The following is a 23,732-nucleotide window of genomic DNA, read 5'->3' on the forward strand; positions in this document are numbered from 1 at the left end:
TGATGGTTGATTTTCCTTGGGCAGTGTCCGGAAACTCGGAATCAAGCCAAGTTTTTACTTTAACTGTAATTTTTCCCTTCAAAAAGCAATATATTATCAACACGCGAAATTCCTTTTTATCCATTTTTTTTGCTATAACAAAAGTTGCTTCACTCAAAATGCTATAATTCACAAACTAATAATCCGATAGCTGTAAATTTATTCACGAATCTTTTGAGGGTTAGGGCTAACTAAAAAACATATGGATTTAATTCTAGTAGTGCCATCTATGTGTGAGGGTGGGGACTTTCCAAATGACCTGTTATTTTAATGTAAAAACTCAAATTTCCCAGAAACGTATCGTCCTATGACAAAGAGGAAATCATTTTCGAATTCAGTAAACTCAAAAACATAAAAATTTCAAAACATAAATAGATCTAAAAATTTTGCAAAAAAAATTTTGAAACCAAATCCAGTAGAAAAATATCTCCTAAATCTTTTTTTAATAGTACGTAGAATGTCTTTATAGCGCCGTTTCGAATATGGATACATTTTACCATACTTAAAACCTTTACGACAACATCCAGCCAGTAATTGTGAAACGTATAAAACGCAAATGTCTGCACTCAAATAACGATTAGCCCCCGAAGGACCACACACACCCGACGGGGCCCGGAACAGACGGACGAACCGTCGGAACAATGAACGTATCTCGTCGAACAGAAGGGCAAATAGGCGACCATATGGCGCGAATCTAAAAAATCTCTCTCCAGCCGATACCGCAATAACAGCGTCCCGATACGATACGCCTTGCGGTCGGAGTGCGGTTTGCAGGTTCCTGTGGGATACTTGTGTTAAATAAGGGATGGAAATAATGAGTGGACACTTTGCGTGATGAGTTGTGTCAACGGTTTTGTTTTGATGGACGATTATAATGTGTGCGGGTCTCGGACTGTTCGATGGCCAGGGGGATGGATGGATATATTGTCCCGCTACGTGGAGGGTTGCCGATTTTAACTATACGACCGTCCACGAAGAGCATGTTACTTTGTTTTTTATTTGTGCACGTCTGCAATATCAATATGGTGACGGTTAATCGATTCCATTGCGGTTTTGGAACAATAAGGACGATACGGTAGCTCACCGCGTGACTGATTTGGGGTTGGTGTGCGTTGATTTGATTGATGAATGAATAATAACCTGGACACTATCTTTAAATATTTTCAATTTTCTATTTTCTAATTTGTTCATTAAAATTTGTTTTTTATGTATTTTCGATATCAAATATATCCCGTAACAGCAATACCTATTGGTAAAATCGCAAAGTATGAATGTAAATAACTGTTAAATAACTTAGTCTAACTAACATAATTCCGGTTTTGAATTCTCTACATAAAATAATAACATTCTATGCCAAAGCTCATCAAATCATTTTTGGCTTTAACGATTTCATAAAGGATCCAAATGGATGGAAAATGGCTCCCAAAAAATTTGACTGAAAATGTAATTACGAACTGTTTTAACATCCTGGTTTCACTGCTTTCCATACAAAAAAGAAGAGTTTTTTGTAGCGTATTGTTACTGATGATGAAAAATAGATCATCAGCTATCCTTAAAAAGTATGGGTTAGTGTAGCACGGCCATCCACACCGACACCAAACCAAAATATTAACAGGTTATTGCTTAATAAGTTATTGCTGTGCATATGGTGGAAACAGCAACGTATAATATATAACGAGTTCTGAAACCGAATAAATTGAACAACGTATTGTTGGAATTGGCAACACGTTGCAAGAGTTCTGAATACGACACAGTTGCAACTCGAATAGAAAGTTCTATCGCATCAGGCATACTCACCAAGCATAGCGCCTTCCGATTACCGCTTGTTCAGATCGATACAGTACGAATAGGATGGAACATACTTTCGAAAAATAAAGACGTGCGGAAACATTTTTTCAAAAAAATGCCTTTTAAAATTAATTGATTAATTAATGAAGTTTGAAAATGAAAGTGTAATGATCCCAATTGAGTAAACATGGAACGCCCTAGTCAACCAAAATACTTTAAAGATATGAAATTGAAAATATAATAATGAAGTACAATATACATCTATATCTATATCTATATTAGTTGTACTTCAGGGCCATGATAAGCTATGAATATCATATTTACTTATGCAATTAGCTCAATAGAAGCTATTGATTTGTGTAATCAACAAATATAAACAAGAATTGTGTAAACAAGATTAAGTGAAGTTAAGAATAACAAGATTTGTGTATTCTTAATAACGCTCTCTATTATAAACATAGACACAGTTTTAAAAATAAAGTTTCATGACATATGTTTCATAAATAAATTTACATGTATATATTTCAAAGTCAATATATCAGTTATCATCAGTCATTCTTATATATATGTTTCTTTCAAACCTCAATTCACATACACCAACAATATAAAAATCAACAGTTAATTGTGTTTTCTACGGTTTTCCAATGGTTTTGTTGAGCTTAAGTTTTCCATTATGTTCCATTTCATCTTTAAACTTTATTGGTTGATTAAAAATAATATTTTCCCAAAACGTTATTAAAATTATTATCTCTAAAATATATAAACCAATACCCATACGCTTAAATAAATGAACTATGGTCCCCATGCATTTCAAAGAACTGTTTTATTAAAATCTCTTCGGAATTAATATGACTTTTACCAAAATCGTTTAGCTCTATTCATTTTTCTCAAGCAGTTTAAAAATTCATCTTGAACTATATTAAATGCTTTCCAGAAAGTTGTAACTTTGCTTTCTAGAATAGTCACCAGTACCAAAATAATTAAATTGTACTTGTTGGTGTTCTTTTAGAGGGTGCTCTGCATAATGGTAATTGATCTAATGAAACTAAATGTTTTATTTTTAACATTCCAGCAGAATAACTACAGCAACATAAGTCTTAGCAAATTTTGAGGTACTACCAGAAGACTTTTCGAATGGTAATATAACAACTAGAAACCATTACTTATAAATATTTTAATAAAAGTAATATGTTGAATATATCAATATTAATTTACAAACATTGTTCTTATCACGACATCATTCTAGAGTTTGTTTGTATAAAAAATACATTTCTTGTTCATCTTAGTAACGTCTTAGAAGAACTGCAACATCGACATAAGAACGTTTTTATTGCAGCGCCTGCTTGCATAGTGGAGATTATGTCAGTAAAATAAATCAGGATGACATTAGGGACACTATCGGCACCGTGGATCAGTCGTTAACGCAGATGGTATCTGCGAGAATGGGCGTCGGGCCTGACCCTGGGAATCGATTGGTCTGACGTTGGCAGGAGAGCAAGGATCAAAGGGGTCCTTGGGGATACGCGTATATCTGCACTTACAAGGTAATAGAGTGGGCCAGCTTAATGCCGCGCACGTGATCTGCTTTGATTTCGGGAAATACACAGCCAAGAATTGGCTGATATAAAAATCAAAATTTTTATATATATATATATATATATATATATATATATATATATATATATAATACTGAGTAGATATTGATGAGAATTATTGTGTCTTTGAATGGTTTCAACAATTTGGCCAATGGGGAGTAACAATTTCTTATGATTATATCATATACATGACATGTAGAAAATCGCTTCATTTAGTGATCTCTTGAGTAAAATGTTGACTTAAAAATGTTGTTAAATATCTTAGTCTACGCAATTCACCATTATATCGCACTTTTAGCTGATTAGGAGGCACATTGTGGCGTATAAACACTCTTGTAAAGTACTTAAGACTTAAAAGGTTACCTTCTTGTATTACTTCATTAGAGATATAGCACAGAGCATCGACAAGGACACGAAACACTTTTTTGGAACCACTACGTTATGGCTAGATTATAGACTTGCTAGCATAGTTGGATTACATATGCCCAAATTCTCCTGAGATTCATCCACATAGAGATACTTTGTTATCCAATGATAACTCAGGTTTGCACCCAATAAGCTTATTAATTAATTGATAATATATTTTTCACCAGGAATTCCTAATATCAGGAATTCCTAAGGTCAATTGAAAAGTCCCCGGCCTACATTAGTAAAGGATATTTTTTATTCAACATAATTCCCTTCAAGGGTGATACACTGATTATAGCGATCCTCCAACTTTTCGATACCATTTATGTAGTACAATTTGTCCTTTGCTTCAAAGTAGGCCTCAGTTTCGGCGATCATCTCTTCATTCGACGAAAATTTCTTCCCAGTGAACATTCTTTTGAGATCTGAGAACAGGAAACAGTCGCTGGGGCCAGATCTGGAAAATACGGTGGATGAGGAAGCGACTCGAAGTCCAATTCACGGATTTTTGTCATCGTTTTTACTAACTTGTGACACGGTACGTTGTCTTGGTGAAGCAGTACTTTCTTTTTCTTTCGAAAAGCAGCCGTTTTTCGGCCATTTCGTCCTTCAAACGATCCAATAACGCTTGTAACAGTCACTGTTAATGAAATTATTCCATGCGCATCCAAAAATACAGACGCCATAAACTTGCCAGCCGACTGTTGCGTTTTCCCACGCTTTGGAGCGGGTCCATTATGTGCAGTTCACTCGGATAACTGTCGATTGGACTTCGGAATGAAATGATGGAGCCATGTTTCATCCATTGTCTCAGATCGACGCAAAAACTCTGGTTTATTACTCTTGATCATCTTCAAACACTGCTCAGAATCATCAACTCATCGTTGTTTTTTTGCACCCTCTTTACACAGAACTTTCTCATACCCAAATATTCGTGAATGATATGATGTACACGTTCAGTTGATATCTTTAGAGTGTCTGCTATTTCGTTCTATTTCAATTTACGGTCATTCAAAATCGTTTTGTGGATTTTTTAAATATTTTTATCGATAACAACTTCTTTTGTGCGTCCTCTGCGTTCACCGTCTTCGGTGCTCATTTCACCACGTCTAAACTTAGCATACCAATCCTTGATGGTTGATTTTCCTGGAGCAGTGTCCGGAAACTCGGCATTAAACCAAGTTTTTGATTCAACTGTATTTTTCCCTTCAAAAAGCAATATTATATCAACACGCGAAATTCCTTTTTATACATTTATTTCACATTAACAAAAGATGCTTCACTCAAAATGATATAATTCACAAATTAATGATCCGACAGCTGTCAAATTTTTACAGACATCGTCTAAAAATGTATGGAAGTATAATTGTCACGGGGACTTTTTAATTGATCTGTTATGATACATAATACTTTTAAGTCGTGTATTTAAAATACAAAATACAGTATCTTATCAATTTAAAATATAGTAACTAAGATGGTAGAATGACGCCAATATGGCTCCATTTATTTCAAGTCACAGATTTAATAAAATTATCAAATCTTCTGTCGAATTTTTTTTTAGTTCTGATGCAATAATCGTAATATGCCTCAAAACGGCCGTATTTGAAGAAAAAGAAAGTGCTGCTTCACCAAGATAATGCACCGTGTCACAAGTCAATGAAAACGATGGCAAAAATCCATGAATTGGGCTTCGAAATGTGTCCTCATCCACTGTATTCTCCAGATCTCGCCCCCAGCGATATTTCCTGTTCTCAGATCTCAAAAGAATGCTCGGGAAGAAATTTTCGTTAAATGTAGAGGTAATATCCGAAATTGGGGCCTGTTATGAAGTACAAAGAGCGTCGCTATAATCAGTGTATCACCCTTGAAGGAAATGATGTTGAATAAAAATACTAATTTTACCAAAAAATGTCTTTTACTGTAGTAGCCGGCCCTTGTTATTTTAATTGACCTGTTATTTCGTGTTTTAAATACATGCGAGATATTAATTTTTAGTTTATATTTTAATTAAATCTGGATATGGCATACAATACCTAAATTATATAGCAGTTTATTTGATGAATACTTGACATATAGTAAAATATTTTAGCCGTTTTTTAAATATAAGGTTTTTGTTTTAATCAGACTGGGATATGGGCCGCTCGTACTATCGGAACTTGTTTTTAAGAATCAACATCAAAATGCAGATTATGGTTATAGTAAGCCCGGGGCACACATGCGTGCCTTTCGCAGGCGACGCGTGCACGTCTATTCCAGATATCCGCGCCATCAGACACAGAACGTCGCTCACACGTCACCGGCGCCGAAGCCGCCACCGCCTACGTCACATCGGTGCATGTGTGTGAATCACGATTTCAACGAAAACAGAGAGGTACAAAGGAAACGACAATTATGTGATTAAAAAATCGATGGGAACCCTGCACATGGCTGTTTATAGGGGTTCTCCCGCAGACAGATCACTTTATTTTACAGGTGGTAATAGTTTCATGAACATAATAACAGTAAAGAGAGAGTGTGCGAAAAAGAGAGAGACTCCTATATAATATCTATTATTAGCTCCTAATTATTTAATATTTTAATTTCATATATAAGGGAATTTTATTGTTGGTGATATTAACGTTCATTTTCTAGGATTTCGGTTACGGAACCTATCATCTAATCTTAACTGCGAATTGTAGAACTAGGGCATCACCAAGTACACCCTCATTGCTTGATAATTCTTGGCTTTAAGAGACTTTAAGTGATTGACAAGTTACTGAAGTAAAGTTCCCCTCTAAATGCATCCTTGCTATCCATGTTCTAATATCCATGATCCAATTTTATGCTTATGGATAAAATGGATGTCTCATAGTATTTTCTATTTATATTCAATTTCTTTAAATTAAAGTTACTTTCTGAAAATGATATTAAAATAGAAAGAAATATATTCTCCTATGATCTGATGAATACACCAAAATATATTTAGATTAGTTAAGGTTATATGTATTATATTTATTTAATTAAATATTTAAGTTCTAGCTAGATACGAAACAATACTCTATATTATTTTATATAACCGATCTTGTTATAGAAATCAAAATAATTAACAGAAACCATATTGGTAAAATAGCTTCTATATTCATATCATATCACCTTATGGTCGATACTCGACCACAATGTATTAAATTAATTTCTCTCATAATAGTAAATGTAAGTTAAAGTAATGTAAGTAAGTGAGTAAAACTTGTTTTCGCAGTATTTTCAATATAAGATCAGTAATGCATTTGATATATAACATTAATTAAGATAATAAATGTCCGTATATTAAAACATATTAAAATATATGCAAACTATCTCAAGAACTAACATTTTAACACATACTAACATTTTTTAAATTGCATTTAACTAATCTAATTTCCATTAACTTTCAATAATTAACAAAGTATTAATAAGCGTACATTACTACGCCACTGAACATTATTACAAAGTATCATAGGTAAGCTTATTTTCAAAACTATAACAATTTAAGAACATCAAATATAAGTATACACGATCTTTATTTACACTTATACTATAAACATAAGCATGAAATAATAAATTAAGTAATACATGTCTGTATATTAAAACAAAGAATATATGAATAAAACAATTTTGAAATTGATTGACTTTAGAATGTATATTGAAACAATAATGAACAAAATTAGGTAATTTATTTCTTACAATTTAGAAATGCATATTAAAAGAATGTTTTTACAAAAATTAAATAACTATTGATTTTCGAAAACTTAGGCCTATAAACTAAATAATCAAAATAATTGATACAAGGTTAAAAAAATAAAATATCATATAGTAGTCACACATTGCATTAATCAACACCTTAATATTTATCAATGCATTAAAATGTTTACAGATGTACTGTTAATAATTCATAATTTCTTCTATTTGTCCTATGTATTCCATCTATGCAAATTATGTAGTTACTTTCATTTTAAATTCTATATATTTTCATTATTTTATTAATGAATTTATATATTCCTTACCTTCTATCCATATTTCTCACCCAAAATATGTATTACAAAACCAGTAAATACACCAAGATGTTTAAAAGAATAATTTCTCTACCTAAATAAAATTTCATTATTCTTTGCTTGTAGATTTCACTCTTCAATCTCGCCCGTTAGATCATCTTTAGTTTGTCTTCTATGGCCTTCATTTATTTATTACTTTTTTACATTGTCTTATGTCCCATGTATCCCAATTAAAATTCGATGAAACTATTTATAGTTATATTAATATTCTATGCAATATTCAATTTAGATCTTGATGTACAAATTAACGTATTCATTGACGTCAATATTCGGTTAGTGCTTTGGTAAGAAATGCATTTACTAAAGAAATCTGAAATTAATCAGAAGTCAATACTATTAAAATTTACACAAAAACCTTAACAACCTTTGGAATTAGCTTTGATATACCAATGATATACTATGTCTGGAGAACCAATATCAATTAATAACAGCAAGAACTTTTTTTTTCTTTTTTTATTTTTCACCAGAGAGTAAATTAATTCAAAAGCTAATTTCGAAAATTTAAATATCTTGTAAGCAAGGAAAACTGACGATTCTTGTTATTATTGAATTTTGTTAATCTATGTTGGCATAAAATTTTCACATATCAGGCTTTTCTTTCAAAACTATATATGTCTTCCGATAAAGCGGCCACATTAATTTGTGCTCTCTGTAACAAATTTAAAATATAACTTTTAGTGACTCATAACTCTTTAATAGTTCCAACAATTTAGGATTTACAGAAACAAAACACTGCTTAAAATTAAATAACTTCGTTTAATAGTATTTTAATGACTCCATTTCCTTGTTAATATCGTTTCAGATGGAAAAAAACAAACATTAACTTAATTCTAAACACTATCCTTTATTCTACTTTAAAAACTTTTAAAAAAGTTATCCCAGCCAGATCCGATCCTAGTACGTTGTTCTCGGCCAGCTAAACTCTTAACCCGCACCGCCTACCACTCTGTTTATTTATAGTAAATTCAAAATAACAGTGACACGAGTGTCAATATGTGTCTATCTAAAGTTGTAAATTCGTTTTACAGTCAGACAATATTATCCTTGTCATTTTATTCTATTTAAAAAGAGATAGAATGCTGTTAGAGAAGTTCAAACATGTAACTGAATGAGCCTGCAAAAGTTATATTAATGACGCTGTTTTAACTCTTTGTTTTAATACATTTGAAATCGCCGCGGTTTTTATTGAAAGTATTTTTTTGCGCTTTGCAGCTGTACTGTATATTAGTACAGGCACAGTCACTGACATATCTCAAAAAATAAAAACAATATAACCTTAAATTCGCCAAAAAGAAACCGTGTTCATTCGAAACAGGTGACGAATCAAGATCAGCTTGGTGTTTCAGAGATCAAATATACGAAATGTATAAAACAGTAAATAGTTTTTTCAATCGAAACATAATTTAATACAATTATTTGAGAGAAAATTGTTAGTCTGGAAAGTCTCCATAAAAAAACAAAAGACATACAGCTCTTTGAGAGATGTAGAACATTGGTTCATACATTGTTAGATAATATAGGATTTCAGTGATATAAAGATAACCCACGAAGGGGTATAATGGACTTTCCAGACATTGCTTTTAAAATAATACAATTTTTAAAAACATATAACAAAATCAATGAAGAAATATATCAATTTATAAATTTAAATGAGACATGAATATTCCAGAATGGTACATTGGGTTGCTCATGGCAAGATGATAATGTAATGTAAAGATACAAATGTTGGAATAACTATCGATTAGGTTTTGTTAGTTATAACATTTGTTCATTGCAGACATATTCAATGTTTTTCAGTTCTTCATGCTGTTACTTGATAAATATAAATTGAATATTTAAGTGCATTTTATAAAACTTACTTTTTTTTGAAATAAGCCTAAGGAAAAATACATAGTAGATCAGATTACTGAAAAATATGGCCACAGAGTATTACATCTTCCTCCCTATCACTGTCTTTTTAATCCAATTGAGTTGATACGGGGTATTGCAAAGAATTATTACAATAGATATTCAGGTCGAAGAGGACCTTCAAACCATAACTGTCTGGATTTCTGGAAAGAGGCATTGTTTAAAATAGCATCTTTGGTTTGTGTAAGCTCAGACAGATCAGACATATTGAAGAAGAAATTAACAAATGGTAGAATCTTGAAAAGTTTTTGAGAGATTGGAAATAAACAGCTTAGTTATTTACTTGATTAGTGTTTCTGAAAGTGACAGTGATTCAATAAAACTTGATGAATGTTGGTTTATGATTCAATGCTGACCATTACCAAGACAGAGTGATGAAAGAGGAAACCACAAGAGTCAGTATACAATTAATATACTTTAGTTGTAGGGAATTGTATTATAGAGTGTAAAAGAATTATGAGCATGTGTGTTGTTTAGAATATACATGACCGTTTGGTTAACATTTATGAGGAGAGAAAAAACACTAACTGTTTTGCAGATATGGCAAATGCATTGAGGAGAATGCAGTGATTAAATGTAGTTTTTCCAGGAAAGATGTATATAGATAGTAATAGAAAAACCAAAGAGAAATATAGTAATATAATAAGGATTTTACAAGTATACATTGCATCGAAAGAAACAAGAACTAAGCTAAAAACATAAATATGCTCTCTAATGAAAGTGAAATACATTACTCAGATACACAATTATTAATTATGTAGATTAGGCCTTTGGGGGATACCAGTACATACAAAAATGCGTCTAGAACCCTACAGATAGTAGTGCGTAAAAAAGCTCAATATACATAATAAAACAACTCTAACATATAAATTATTGCGGCTGTAAAATTATTTGTAGTTCTCTCGATAATAAATGTATTTGATGTACTATGATGTTAAAATAAATTATATTTAATAAAATATTTGTTCAATTATTTTATTTATATTAAAATGTTGTTATATGTCAGAGCCAAAATGTACTAAAACTCAGAGTTGATGCGGCAACATTGCGGCGTTTTAACAGTTCTCCCGTGTCACTGCTACTTTGAATTGACTATATATATTTTGTCTTACTGATCTGACAGCTATTCCTGGTTGCTTGATTTAGGCTAAGCTTTTTCGTTAAGCCGATTAATATATAGATCTAGTCAAAAAATATATGGTAAAAATATTTGTTTTTTATTTCATTTGGAAAAATATTTAAAATTCGTGCCTCTAGACTAGAATAGGGTGTATTCTATTCATTAGATGTGTTAAAATAATATTTTCTCTCCTTAATTAAAGAAGAATAGCAAAAGAAGAGCAAAGCAATATAACAGCCACTATTACAACTACAAAATTAACGAAATCTAAAGAATACAGAAATAATTTTGAAATAAATCTTCGGCTTTATAATAAAATCTTTTCCGATACAAACAAAAAAAAAACGAAAATCTAATGCATATCTCATCGTATCCATTTCCGATGTTCCGGAAAATGAAAACGAAATAAATTATTCGCTCGATAAAAAAATAAATCAACATACGAAGGCTGTATGATCCATATATCATCGTTTGCCGTGCAGGATTCCCCGTCCTGAACCGGCCTGCCCTTGCCCTGCCGGTCCCCGAGGCCCAGTTGACCGAATGTTCGTTCCTGCTGACGTTGAACGATAGTGTTATGTCTCGACCGGCCCTGTTTGGAATCGGTCCCGGGAGGCCGCGGGGATGTTTAAGGGTGAACGAGGGGTTGAATTTTTGATTCTCTGCTACAACGGGTCTGTCGAATATCTACACATGGCTTTTATTATCCAACATGTACTTACTATGCACGTATACGACTTTCGTAATTTTTACAACCATGATATATCATTCTTTTTGTTCAACTTCTTACGATATTTCTATAGTCCGTTCCATAAAACAGTGAATTCACGTCATCTTAATTGATGACGTCAACACGTCACAGTGTTGCCTCATTAACTCTGAGTTTTAGTTCATATTGGCTTCGATATTCACCACTGTATTTTCCTTAAAGCATTTCTGTCTGGGAAATTGTCAGCATTGAATCATAATCCCATATTCAAAATTTTCATTCATGTGAATAACTAAGCTGTTAATTTACAATCTATCTAACTTTATTCATTATTGCATCATTTGACAATTTCTTCTTCAATGTGTCGAGTTCATCCAAACTGAAGATGTTAACTTACCTGTTTCCAGCATAAAAAACAATATATCTGCAATGAACTATTAATAGATGTTATGACTAATATAAACTTATTAATTGTTATTCCAACGTTTAGCTTTTTCCATCAACTTTTGTTGTCCTAACACTATTTTTATTATCATCTTTCATGAGTGACCATTGGGTATAATGGTCGCATTCTAAAATATCCATGTCTTATCTAAATACACAAGTTGAAATAATAAGTCTTCCTTGGTTTAATTATATGCTTTTGTGTGTATGAAAGGATGTTCTACACCCCTCTGAGAGCTGCATATCTCTGAAATTTCTATGAATACTTTTCAGACCAACAGTTTCCTCTGAAATAATTAAATTAAAAATACTACTCACGGTTTTCATACATTTCATTTCATCAAGCTGATCTTGATTCATCATTACTTTTCGGTAACATGAATTTAAAATAAATGTCTTCCTTAATATGAATAAAACTGTGTATTTTTACTCTAAATAAGTTTAACTAAAACTTTTCACGAGTAAAACATTCCTAAAAGTTTCCAATAACAGAAGTTTACGATATCGCCTTACAAAATAAAAAAATATTTTCATTTGTGACTTCCATTATAGAACATATAACTCCTAATATTTATTATTTTTGTCTAGACTCTGTTAGGTTTATATAACAAAGAAACCAACAAATACCATTTTCATTTATTACACAATTGGCATAAAAACAATGACGGTTTTAAGATCTTTTACAGATATACTCAATTATGACCACATAGTTATATCTTATCATTTGAAAACCGCTATTTATTACGAAAAAAAAAAGAAACGTTATTTTCCGAAGAATTTAATAGCATTACTAATTATTTTATTCGACTTATTTGGCACGAAAGTAATTATAATCGAACATTTTGTAACACTTTGTAAATAGTAAATAATTTCGCAGAATAGAGGCGGAGAAATTTTATATCGTTAATAAAAGTTTTTAACAAGAATCAGTTATATTGATTCCAAGACTCGAAAAAAAAAACAAGTTAATTAAGTTTAGTTTTTATAATTTAATGATTATGAAATGAAATATACATCCTATATTAGATAACAGGTCAATTGAAAAGTCCCCGGCCTGACAAATAGATGGCGCTACTAGAATTAAATCCATATGTTTTTTAGTTAGCCCTAACCCTCAAAAGATGCGTGTATAAATTTACAGCTGTCGGATTATTAGTTTGTGAATTATAGCATTTTGAATGAAGCAACTTTTGTTATTGTAAAAAAATGGATATAAAGAGATCTCGCGTGTTGATAAAATATTGCTGTTTGAATGGAAAAAATACAGTTGAAGCAAAAACTTGACTTGATACCGAGTTTCAAAATCAACTATCAAGAATTGGTATGCTAAGTTTAAACGTGGTGAAATGAGCACCGAAGACGGTGAACGCAGTAGACGCACAAAAGAGGTTGTTACCGTTGAAAACATTTAAAAAATCCACAAAATTATTTTGAATGACCGTTAATTGAAACTGAATGAAATAGCATACACTCTAAAGATATCAACTGAACGTGTACATCATATCATTCACGAATATTTGGGTATCAGAAAGCTCTGTGCAAAGTGGGTGCCGCGCGAGCTCACTTTTGACCAAAAACAACGACGACTTGACGATTCGGAGCAGTCTTTGAAGATGATCAAGCCTAACAAAAAAAAACGAGTTTTTGCGTCGATATGTGACAACGGATGAAACATGGCTCCATCATTTCACTCCGAAGTACAAGTGAGAGTCATCTGTGAGTGAGTCATTTTTAGTGAGTTCCTTACATAAATATTTTGAACTCGGTTCAATTTTTTTGTTAAAAATATTTTATTTTTTCTTTTTACTGTTAGATATTTACTCAATAAACGCAGTTATTTTATTAAGTATTACAATGGGTAGAACAAAGGTGCAGCCCATATGAGGAAAAATAGGAATAAAGAAACATTGATTGAAAACAAGGAACGTTTCAGGTCTCGGAGTCCGCTAATGTTCTAACCAAACTAGAATAAGAAGAAAAAGCCATTGCCACCGCCAGTAATCTAACCCGCGAACTGACCAACTGAACGCTCTAACCACTACACCAAAGAAGCACTTGGCTGCTATATTTCTGCGGTTTCTCATATAATATGGTTAGAGTTTAAAAAGCAAACTGAACGGCCTTTGCAATGAACGACTTCCAGTTGCCCGTTACATCAGTTCAGCAATAATATTATAAACAAATATCTGAAAAAACATGTGAAAACTTGTGCGTGCCTTGGGGGCTTCCCTCAATTTCTCCCCCTTCCCCAAATCAGATCCTGACTCGTTTCAATGGGACCACTCTTTCGAATAAAAAAAAAATTTTTAAAATTGCTTTATAAATGACGGAGAAATCATATCATAGATACAAAATTCTTACCCTTACAAATCAGAGCCATTACCAACACCTAGATCAAATCCAAAATGGCTGTTGTTGTTCATTATCGTAATTGATTTTAAATAGTTAAGTTTAAAAGTTTAAATACCTGTTAGAATTCTCCACCAATAGCCACTACTTGCGAGATCCCATACTCTCTATGTTTTGTGATTCCATCTATAAAACAAAATACGAATTGGTTTCCAAAAAAAATAATATCCCAAAACAAAACATGCCTTATCCCGATAATAAATGATCTCAAATTTCCCGGTTCCACTCCCTAAGATTTACACCGCGGTCGTTTCACATACTCGAGCCTCTTCCTATTCTCCTTCTTCGTCTTCTTCCTCGACGGTCCGAAAAAGCTGCGACCAGAAAAACCGCAAAACCGATGTCGTCCCCGTCCGCGCTTTTTGATGTTCGCCGCCACCAGAGGCAGTCATTACGCAAAATCGTTTTCGCGATTGCCTCCGGGCCAGACGAGCCGTGACTCTTTAATTCCTCGTTCGGCTCACTTAATTGTCCCTTTCAAACGCCGGCGTTAGGATAAATTATTATCATTAGACGTTGGACGGGACGGTCGTATGTTCGATGATGGTATTGCCGGCTTTCTCGGTGGATTTCTCCCGCAACGACTTATTGCCCTCGCTTGAACACTTACAATGTTTTATACTTAACAGGTCAATTGAAAATTCCCCGGCCTACCATAGTAAAACACATTTTTTCGCAAAATTAGTTTTTTTTTATTCAACATAATTCCCTTCAAGGATTATACACTGATTATAACGACCCTCAAACTTTTCGATACCATTTTTATAGTACGATTTGTCCTTTGATTCAAAATAGGCCTCAGGTTCGTCGATAACCTCTTCATTCGACGAAAATTTCTTCCCAGTGAGCATTCTTTTGAGATCTGAGAACAGGAAATAGTCGCTGTTGGGCAGATCTGTAGAATACGGTGGATGAGGAAGCAATTCGAAGCCCAATTCATGGATTTCTGACACGGTGCATTCTCTTGGTGAAGCAGCACTTTCTTTTTCTTCAAATGCGGACGTTTTTCGGCTATTTCGTCCTTCAAACGGTCCTATAACGCTATGTAATAGTCGTTTTTGATGGTCCTTCCTTTTTCAAGGTAGCCAATGAAAATTATTACATGCGCATCCCAAAATACAGACGCCATAACCTTGCCAGCCATTTGTTGCATTTTCCAACGTTTTGGAGCGGGTTCATTGTGTGCAGTCCACTCAGATGACTGACAATTATACTTCGGAGTGAAATGATAGAACTATAATTCATCCATTGTCACATGTCGATGCAAAAACTTGGGTTTATTACGCTTGATCATCTTCAAACACTGCTCCGAATCATCAACTCGTCGTTGTTTTTGGTCAAAAGTGAGCTCGCGCGGCATCCAGGTTTCACAGAGCTTTCTCATACCCAAATATTCGTGAATGATATGATGTACACGTTCAGTTGATATCTTTATAGTGTCTGCTATTTCATTCAGTTTCAATTTACGGTCATTCTAAATCATTTTGTGGATTTTTTAAATGTTCTCGTCGGTAACAACTTCTTTTGGGCGTCCACTGTATTCATCGTCTTCGGTGCTTATTTCGCCACGTCTAAACTAAGCATACCAATCCTTGATGGTTGATTTTTCTGGGCCAGTGTCCGGAAACTCGGCACCAGGCCAAGTTTTTGCTTCAACTTTGTTGTATCCCTTCAAATAGCAATATTATTTCAACACGCTATATTCATTTTCATCCATTTTTTTTTCACAATAACAAAAGTTGTTTCACTCAAAATGCACAAAGTAGTGATCCGACATCTATCAAATTTATACAGGGATCTTTTGAGGCTTGGCGGTGGGCTAACTAAAAAACATATGGATTTAATTCTAGTAGCGCCATCTATGTGTCAGGCCGGGGACCTAACACGGAGTGTTGACGTTCTTCATAAACCATGGGGCACTGAGTAACACGCGGACTTTTTTGGATTGGAACACTTGGAGTAGTTCAAGTTGCCTCTCAGAAACATACCTGTACCACACCTGTGCTCCGTAGAGGCAGACTAAACGGACTAGCATTTTGTACAGAACCGCTTTCGGGGGGATTGGATTACTTTTTCTGCAGAAGAGTGGAAATAGTACTGTACACGCCATTGTATGAAGGTATGAGGTATGAACATCTCTGGAGCCAGGGGATGGGGACTCTTTTAATTTGGAAGCGATAAGCGCGGAACTCCTTCTTGCTGTGGAACAGAATTGCCTGAGTTTTGTTTAGTTTTTGGATATTTTTTAATTTTTATCGAGTTCCTTATTTATTTTTTAAAGTCGGTTCAATCTTTTTGTTAAAAATATTTTATTTTTTCCATATTCACGTTCACTAAAAAGATAATACCAAAGAAACTAAAAGTAATTAATTCACAAAGGCGACAAAAAAACATTCATCATTCTGCCGAACCTCTCGCAACAACGAGACCGTAGTCCACCATCTTCGCCTCCTCGGTACGCCTCGCCCTCCCCGCGATCCCGATGGTCGGTCGCATCGCGACGTCTCTCCCCATTCCCCCGACGCGTCGTTTCGTTCGTGCTCCCCCGGCGCCGCTCGGGCCCGTTCGGCCCGCGCCATGCATTTAAATTGCCTCATTATCGGGCGCCCGGCCACCTGTGATCTTCGGCGCGTCGGCCGGAAAGCAGGACAAACGGGCCCGGGGTGGATGGGGCGAAGGTATGGCGGCGGGAACGAGGGATGCTGGGGGGAGCGCGCGAACGGGGGCCGGGGAATTTTTTTCGCGCTACGAGCCGGCAACTAAATGTGCCGGTTAAGTGGGTGAAGGATGGGTTTTGGAAATTAGGCGATTTTGGCTTAAGGCCGGTAGCGGAAAAAGAAGAATTCCGCCGGAAATATGGGAGGACGTAATCCCTGGGCGAATAAAAAAGGCGAAAGACGGTGGGATAAGGTCAGGCCAGCGGTCGTAGATAGAATTTTAACTATTTTCTATTCTAAGCTCGATCTAGCAGATCTACTGAGGCCTATGTGCATGTGTTTCGAACTAGAAAATCTCTGGTGGTAGCTTTTGCTCTATTTTGGTTCTAAAATAATTTAAGCAACTGTAATATATCTAATAAACTAATTGAGTTCGTTAGAATAAATTTAAAAAGTTTTTTAATTAATTACATCGCACATTAGATATGGTTAATACAATCATAATTTACGAAGTGATTTGAACTACTATTCTGTTGTACTTGTATTAATACGCAAGCAAGGTGAGTACTGGATTAATACATCAGCATGTATTTCCCAAATTAAAATAAAAATAAACCAAGCTAAGTTAAGAATACACTTATACACTATACAAGTTCGTTTGGTTTCATTTGCATCTTCGGATTTCTTCTATTGCTTCTACATTGCTGTGATTTAGTAACCTTATTCCATGTTTTAAGGTGAAATCTTGGATCAATTCCTATAACCATTTAATTTCGGGATCATCGCGCAGCCCGTAGTTAGTTAGCGATTAGAATTGGTAATTAATCGCGTCGTAGGCTGCGTGGGATTACTAGTTGGTTTGACGTTTTGGTGCAACACCATATTTGAACTTATCCAAATTGGTTTTATGATTGACTGATAAACCAGTCTCTTTGATTTTAGGTGACGTTTAGAGTATGTTCAGACTAACCACTACAGTTGCTTGACTTTGAGTCTAATCTGCTCTCCTTTTTGTCTAACATGATGTTTCTAATTTAACCTATCATCGATATTAGTTCCGAGATAATTAGCTGATTCTGACTGATGAAAGGCATCCGTCAGGTTTTTGTCATTTCTCTTCATCGCAAAATTAAGGTGGACAAATTTGGAGCTATTAAGTTATATTTTCCGGCCTCTAATTTACTTGTAGATCTTGTTCACTGCTACTTCTACGTTTTCTACAGCTTTACCCAGGGATATTTTTTTTGCTATAATAACTGTGTTCTCAGCAATTATTCCTATTACTATTTATTTTGTTGTTGAAATATCAGCAGTGTGAAGCAAATACAGATGTGGTGCCAAAATACTCAAACCAATAGGTTTAAGTGTTGAGAATGCCCCTTTCAGTGAGACTCTAAATTCTCTTATATGATTTCAGCAGTCGACAGTAATTCCGCGTTAGCAATTCGCTCATTTTGTAGATTAATCCCAAATGGTCAAAGGCTTGTGAGATGTCCAGGAATATTGCAGGGCAGTATTTCTTTTCTTCGAATACGTTTTCAACGACCGCTGTTACTGTGTGCACTTGATCGATTATTGAGTGGTGATTTTAAAATCCAAATTGTAAATATCGTATTCTTATAAATGGTTTAATGCGTTTTAACAGTAGTTTCCTATATAATTTTGATGTCGTTGTTTTTGTCATGCTTCAATCTCAAACAGGCATTGAATATATATGTCAACATGACCAAGCTCTTTCGCTTTGAATATTAGACCGTTGTGCCAAACTTGATCGAAAGCTTTGGAAACACATAAAAAGATGGCTCAATTTTTTCGACTTTTTTTAATGTCTGGTGGATTGTTTCTGCGACGCGGAGATCTGGATGAAGGCTTGAGAGTTTGCCACGGAAACCGAATTGTTTGTTCGAGACCATGTTGTGTGCGTCTGTGAAAGCGTGTAGTAACGCTTTTCGGCAAGTTTGGAAAGCTTGCGAACATCTTGGTTCGACCTATTTAAGGTGGTGTGTATGTCACACCCACTCTAAAACTATACGGTATCTGACAATCAACTTTTCTTGAAACCAATAGTCCGCTTATAAGGGTTTTTCTTTTCCTAGGTAAACTAGAGGCCACAGCATGGCACTAAAATGTTCTGCCAGATAGACTCAAAATACAATCATAAGCTGTAAGAGGACAGATGTTATAAAAACGATATTTTTGGGAAATAAATATGAGAATTTTATAAATATATTTAACAATGTTTCTAAATTATCTCTCTGACATCCTGAACAGTACCCCATAATAGGATTCCACAGGGCCAAAAGTATTAACTGGTATAGCAATATCTTGTTATATAAAGTACTAAAAATAATTACTTCGATTTGTGTTCTTGCTAACTTCAAGATGCCCAAGATATTAAGCATCGTCCGCCCGTAGTTTACTAGTATTCACAAGTGGTCAAGTTTTTCTACGCGAGATAAAAGCTACATGAGTAGATTTTATTTTATTGACCTTTATCATCCAGTTTTCAGCTAGAACAATATTTTATTAAGGTGTGTTTGAAACCTCCTCGATACCATCATTGGATCCCCGTGAGACGCTAAGATCACCGTTTCATCTGCATATTCTGCCACACTATTCATTTTTATAATACATACAATACAGAAGATACTATAATGGACTCTTGTTTTGACGATGGTAGACCTTGATATTTCCAAATTAACCTCCTATCGAGATTGATTCCAAAATATCACGTTGATTCCGCTGAAGGAATTGTGCTTTTTCACCTAATGTAATTAGTAGTGTTGGTATTAGTAATTAGTAGTAGTGTAACTATCGACTGAAATCGACTGTTTAGTAATTGACTACTTTTTACTATCAACTTTTTCAGTCGCTATTTTTGGTTCGACTGATTTTGTTACTATTTAGTATCGACTGTTTCAATCGTGTACTTTTAGTTACTATTTTTGATTCTACTAGTTTCATTCGACTGATTTTTTACGTTCTGGCTCTGTCGTCCTAGCCGCGACCTTGACAAAAATATGCCGAACTTAAGCTTTTATAGATTCATATGTAATGTATATAGTTTTATTATTTTCTGGTAGTTTTCTTGTAAATAATAATATAATGTATATTAATATAGCACCATTTTGGAACGATATTTTTCAAGATTGTTATTGTAATAGGGTAAGAAGATTAAAATTGTGAATGATAATTAGTAAACTACTTTTGACTGTTTTTATGGCAATAATAGGTAATATTTCGATTACTCTCTCGATTTTTGTTAAAAAATATTACCGTTCAATAATAAATAAAACATTTACTTTATTTAAAAAAGCTCTAGTAGTTTTTGTGCGATCATATTTAATTATGTCATGAATTTTTTTTTCTATGATTAGGTACATGTTTCAAAACAGCAATTAACATATTAAAACACGATAAAACATTTTTGGGGTATTATTCCATTCCATAGAAAAATTCTATTCCTACCTACGGATCCACGGAACATTCAAATATAAAAGTAATTCTACTTCGTTTAAAATGGATTATTAATTGCATGTTAATAGTATTCAGCAATTAATTTTTTTCCTTTATTTTTTAAAGTTAGTACGTGAAAGAATATCTATATCTCCGTCTTGCTTATACAACCGTTGGAAAATATATAAACACATATAAAATTAATAAATAAATCTGTTAAGCTCTAGTCTCTAGTCCTACAACTAATATTTCATCAGCATCATATACTTTCCTCATTTCTTTCATCCGAGATTCATTCATTTGAAAAAATCTGCAGATGAAACACAGATTATTTTTAAAACAAATAACACTTAAGACTGTCGCTATCATCAGTATCATTACCAATCCATAACCTGTGAGGGAGAGTGTTTATCTATAAAATAATAAGCTGGGGTTGTCACAGGACTTCGACTATATTCTATTTAATATATTTCATTATATCTTAGTGTTTCCTTTCTACCAACTAAAGCTTATCAGGACCTACTGTTTAACGTTGTCTCCGAACCACAGTCCTCGGCACTAAGTCTACCGACTGGTAAACTACCAACTTGGAGATAATACCAGAAGATATCCGGAGTTATCCAGCCTGGAATGTACAAGTTTTTTTTTTTTTGGAAGATGCTACCTAGATTTTATCAATACTAATTATTTTAGGCAAATTTAATTGAGGAGTAGCGTTAATGTACAATTAACTGTACTGTTTATTTTAAATAACTTAATTAACTATTCGATTCAGAAGATATATACAATTCGTTCTGGTCTGCGGTTGATATAAAAATGAAAATTCTTTATTCTCAAGTCCATTCATATCGACCATAAGACGCCTATAGTTACAAAAATTATATTCCAAAAGATTATTCAAGATAACAAGACAAGCTCAAAACAATGAAATAAACAATATCACTAATAGAAACAAGTATTATGATCGAAATGAAGCAAGTTCGCTTTTATACTAGTTAAAAAAGATATAATACTATACTGATACGTTCCAACATGTAAACGAATCAGCCTACAAAAATTGCTTGGTTGTCAAGTATTTACAAAATTCTTCAAAACATTTATGATTATAATTATAGGTTATAAACTGGCAAATATTGTTTTGATGCTTTGCTTGTTTTGCTAAATTTCAAATTGCTGCCTATTATTACTCTGATACATTAGATGTACTATAATGTTGAATTAAGTTATATCGAATTAATTTGATAACTTCATATTTTTTTCATTATTTTAGTACATTTAGAATGTCAATATAATAAGTCAATTGAAAAGTCCCCGGCCTGACACATAGATACACACATAGGCGCTACTAGAATTAAATCCATATGTTTTTTAGTTAAACCCAACCCTCAAAAGATGTGTGTATAAATTTAACAAATGTCGGATCATTAGTTTGTGAATTATTACATTTTTAGTAAAATAACTTTTGTTGTTGTGAAAAAATTGATAAAAAGATCCACGTGTTGATAAAATATTGTTTCTTGAAGAGAAAAAATACAGTTGAAACAAAAACTTGGCTTGATGCCGAGTTAGGAAAATCAACATACTAAGTTTAGACGTGGTAAAATGAGCACCGAAAACAGTGAACAGAGTGGACGCCCAATAGAGGTTGTTAACGACGAAAATATTTTAAAAATCCACAAAATTATTTTGAATGACCGTAAGCTGAAATTGAATGAAATAGCGCAGACACTCTAAAGATATTAACTGAACGTGTACATGATATTATTTACGAATATTGGGGCATGAGAACTTTTAACCAAACACAATGACGAATTGATGATTCGGAGCAGTGTTTGAAGATGATCAACCGTAATAAATCCGAGTTTTTGCATCGATATGTGACAATGGATGAAACATGGCTGCATTATTTCACTCCGAAGCCGAAGAGACAGTCATCCGAGTGGACTACACACGATGAACCCGCTCCAAAACGTGGGAAAACGTAACAGTTGGCTGGCAAGGTTATGGCGTCTGTATTTTGGGATGCGCATGAAATAATTTTCATTGACTACCTTGAAAAAGGAAGGACCACCTACAGCGACTATTGCATAGCATTATTGAACCATTTGAAGGACGAAATCGCCGAAAACCGCCGCATTTGAAGAAAAAGGAAGTACTGCTTCACCAAGACAATGCACCGTATCACAAGTCAGTGAAGAACGATGGCAAAAATCCATGAATATGGCGTCGAATTACTTCTTAATCCACCGCATTCTCTAGATCTGGCCCCCAGCGACTATTTCCTGTACTCATATCTCAAAAGAATGCTCACTGGGAAGAAATTTTCGTCGAATGAAGAGGTGATGTTATGTCAAAGTCAAAATAAGCCGAAACTTAAAATTCATGCGTCAACATTGCGAAAACTTGGCGTCATAAATTTAAATGACGTAAGTTCACTTGTTTTAGTTAATGGACTATATACCGTGTTATCTGGAGCTAATAATTTTATTGTCATTCGCCTTTGATTTTCATTTCTTTGGTATGTCAAAATTATGGTGTTTTTATTGTTAATTTGCACGTAAACTTTTATTCAACGTGTATTTTTACTGACAAGAAAGAAGTTTTCCTATAAACTCCGTATAGACGGCCTCAAAAATCGTATCAGACCTCTAGAATTGCATGTTTATTAACTAACATATGAACTATAATATTAACTATAACCAATAAATAATAAAAATAAATTAATTTATACTTTCAATACTAGTAATAAATTTCTTAACTTAAAAATATAAATCACGACGGATATATACTACCATGATTGAAACATAAATAGTAAGTATTTTTATCAAATCAATCATATTTAATATAAAAAACGAAACAATACACACAAGAAAATACAATACACATCAGTAGTACCATTTTTCTGTCATTCGATATAATTGATTGTTGCGGCCTCCTGTATTATTGAATATACCGTAATAAACCGTACTTTTATCAATCTCTTTCAGACAGTAGTTACAGTGCAGTGACTGGTCTTACTGCCAGTCCCCCTGAATAATTCTAACATCGAGTCAAGACCTTAATCCCATTGATAAATTCTTTTCTACGACATTAAACAAGTATTTCATTTGGGACCAGGCATTGTGATAAATG

This window comes from Rhynchophorus ferrugineus, unplaced genomic scaffold (genome assembly GCF_030347505.1).
Source record: "Rhynchophorus ferrugineus isolate W39M unplaced genomic scaffold, kcgeb_rfMv2 rfM3, whole genome shotgun sequence".
Lineage (NCBI taxonomy): Eukaryota > Metazoa > Arthropoda > Insecta > Coleoptera > Curculionidae > Rhynchophorus > Rhynchophorus ferrugineus.